Source organism: Solanum tuberosum, unplaced genomic scaffold, assembly GCF_000226075.1.
Source record: "Solanum tuberosum cultivar DM 1-3 516 R44 unplaced genomic scaffold, SolTub_3.0 scf00386, whole genome shotgun sequence".
NCBI lineage: Eukaryota > Viridiplantae > Streptophyta > Magnoliopsida > Solanales > Solanaceae > Solanum > Solanum tuberosum.
This window is the reverse complement of record NW_006239320.1, coordinates 422,106-425,828: the sequence shown is the minus strand read 5'-3', so window position 1 is coordinate 425,828 and position 3,723 is coordinate 422,106.

Here is a 3,723-nt window from a genome sequence, read left to right as displayed (position 1 = left end):
TTTTTTCACCCCTACCAGCCCCCCTTCCCCCTCGCCCACCCCCATCCACAAAAAAAATTTATGTTTGTTTTTAAAAAATATTTTCAACTTCAAAATTTCAATTTTTCACCCCTACCCTCAACCCACCTCCTACCACACCCCCCAACCCCACCCCCAAAAAAATTTAAGTTCGTTTTTTAAAAATATTTTTAATTTCAAAAATTATTTTTCTACCCTAGTAAAAATAAAAGATATTTCTCAAAAAAAAAAACCATTCATAAATCAAACACCAAAAATCTTTTCCGGAAAATATTTTCTACTCACCAACCAAACATGAAAAAATAAATCAAAAATCAACTTGTTTTCCAGGAAAACATTTTCCTTCATACCAAACACACCCAAAGACTTTCGAAATTTTGGCTATTTCTTATTTTAATAGTGGACTATATTTGTTAGTTTCTCTTCTAAAATTAGGCGTTTCTATCTGGTCCATCTTAAGCAGCCTCTTGCTTTAATATCTCTTGGCATTGAAGTATGCTCGCAAATTAGAATTTTTGACCAAAATAAACTATTATAAAAATCAATTACTAAATAACACGTTTTTAAATTTACAAAACTAGTACAACGTAGTTTACAGTAACGTTTTAGGTTATATTTTATTCAAAAATATTGAATAACAAAAAGACAAAAATCTGACAGAGTAAACAGACATAAAACGTTATTGTCAGTAACGTTTTATATTTCGTTACTCTGAGGCACGTTTTACAGCTAAAACGTGACTCACAATAACATTTTCTAGAATGACTGAAAATTAAAAAAACAATCTTGTACATGCCTCATTCAACTTTATTAAACTTTCCACTATTAAAATGAATATATATTTTACACATATATCTTCACATGAAAATTTTTGTTATGTATGAGGTATGCCAAGTCATACTTGTATGAGGCATTATTAGATTGACAAATGGACAGGGACCCATCTGCCAAGTGACAAAGGGGCATCTATTAAGTCCTTTCCGCCATTTTTTTTCACACTTATTTCAATATATTTTTTGTTTTCATTTTTTAAAATGTTTTTTTTCTTAACTAATCTAATTAGTTTATGTATTTTCTTTTTTCTTTTTTGTTTTACACTTATTTCAATATATTTTTTGTTTTCATTTTTAAAATGTTTTTTTTCTTAACTAATCTAATTAGTTTATGTATTTTCTTTTTTCTTTTTTGTTTTACACTTATTTCAATATATTTTTTGTTTTCATTTTTAAATGTTTTTTTCGTACCTAATCTAATTAGTTTATGTTTTTTTTTTCTTTTTCGTTTTAACTTATTACAATATATTTTTTGTTTCCATTTTTTTAAATGTTTTTTTTAAGAATCTAATTAGTTTGTGTTTTTTCTTTTTTATGTAGTGAATTTTGATTTAATTTTTTATGATCATTGTATAAGTTTTTATATTACTATATTAATTTTTTTCCTATTCTATGTTATTTATTCATATTTTAATAAATAGTTATTTATATTTAATTTTTCATTTATAAAATCAAATATAAGTAAATTTCTTTTAATTCTAACAATTATTTTCTATCAAAAGTATAAATAAAATTTGTAAAGTCGCAAAAGTCTTTTAAGGAATAAATTAATAAAATTATTATTTTTATTTATAATTTTCTAATAATCGTGTAAGGAAAGTAGATAAACAAAATATTTATTAAATTTCACCTAGCTTGAATTTTCAGAAATAAAAATATCCTATAAATTGATGGAAAGATTAAGTATTTATGTAGGTGTTTTATGGATATTTTTTCATACTTTTCATGAATAAAATTATTAAAGTATGAAAGTGCAAAATTTGAAACAATGGTTGAAAAAGAAATTAAAAAAAAAAAAAGTAAGAGAGAGGGGGAAAAACGTCATAAAGGATGAGAGAGAAAAAGGAGCTTAGGCCATTTATTGAAATGGGACCCAATTATCCACTTGTCAAAGAATAAATGGAGCCTCATACAAGTTTTGTCTACCACATCATAGTTGTGCCTCATTCATAATAAAAAATTTCTTTTGCAAGGAAAATAAGTTGTGAGGAGGCTTTACTACAATATCAATTAATTCCTTTGTCTCTTCTATTACGATGTAGCCATTATATTTTTTTAATAGTTGGTTTGCTTACTTATTACATCAATTTTAATTCAATAACGTCTTTATAGACAGTCTAATATTTAATAATGATAAGAAACCGATTGGTCTAATATTTGGAAGGGATGCTATCTTAGGCTTGAATAAAGAAGATCTCTCATATGATTTATTTACAAATTTTGAAATTGAAATGATACAAGACAAGCTCCAATTTGTGTAAAGTCATCCTCACTTTTTTTTCCTTTTGTATAAAAAAAGTATTGTCTATATGAAAAGAGAAAGAAAAGAGAAAATCATATATATTTCAAATGAAGGTATGTACAAAATATATTTATCCATTTTAATAGTGGAAATTTGAATAATGAATGAGAGATGTACAAGATTGGATTTAATTTTCACCATTGAGAAACGTTACTGTGAGTCACGTTTTAGCTATAAAACGTACTTTAGAGCAACGAATTATAAAACGTTACTGACAATAATTTTTTATGTCTGTTTACTCTGTCAGATTTTTGTCTTTTTGTTATTCAATTTTTTTGAATAAAATATAACCTAAAACGTTATTGTGAACTTCGTTTATGCTAATTTTGTAAAATTTTAAAAAAACATATTATTTTGATAAATTAATTTTTATAATAGCTTACTTTGGTAAAAAATTCCGCAAATTAAGTCCATTAGATTTCAAAAATAATATTCCTGTAGCCATTAGCAACATTTACACTAGAAATTGTATTAATGTTCAAGTTTGTCGCTCACATGACTCGTCTCCAAGATTGTTGTTGGTGCAGAGAGGCATGTGAAAATTTTACAAGTAATACAACTAGCTAGATGATAATGTGAATAAGATATTGGAGGCTCAATACTCAATTGAATACTTATTAAGTAGCACCACGTGTTTCATTTTATTTATTTGGGACACATTTTATCATTTTATTATGTTAAAGTGGAGATCCCAATTGAAAATTCAACTTTATTAGTTCAGGATCATTTCTCTAGGAGTACAACCTCTTGTGTATGAAAATTTAGGTGTGACGAAATCAGCACCTAAGAACATGACTCATTCAGTCATTTGGGTGCGTTATTGACCTGCTCATTTAAAAAGGGTTATTTTCACAAATATTTCTATTTTAAGATGGTCTTAAATTTTTGTCTCTCCAAGTTGCTGGTTTTAAATTTTTACCAGTATACACTTGACTGCATCTATCATTATTGGACGTAAAGTCCTGCTTGGCATCTTCGGACTTGTTCCAAATTAGATGTTGATCTCCAACTTTCATTCTTCTTGTTCCAAAGAGCTAATTGCCATTCTAGTTGACTAAAATTAATTGTACAAAAGTTATAATGGATCAAACTTATACAGCTTTCATTAGTGCGAGGTGCACTTTGTTAAAGTTGAACTATTTGCAATCATAAAAAATTATAATGCCCCCCACTTTTACTTCTTTCACAACTACTTTCTTCCAATATGTGAATTAGCAGTATAATATTCATGACTATATTAATTCCATTTTTGTGTCTCACCGATCACAAAATAAAAATGTACTCATTTTTATTGATTCCTTGTTCTTAGTGGACTTATCATTCATAGGGGAACAAATAAAGGATAAAGCC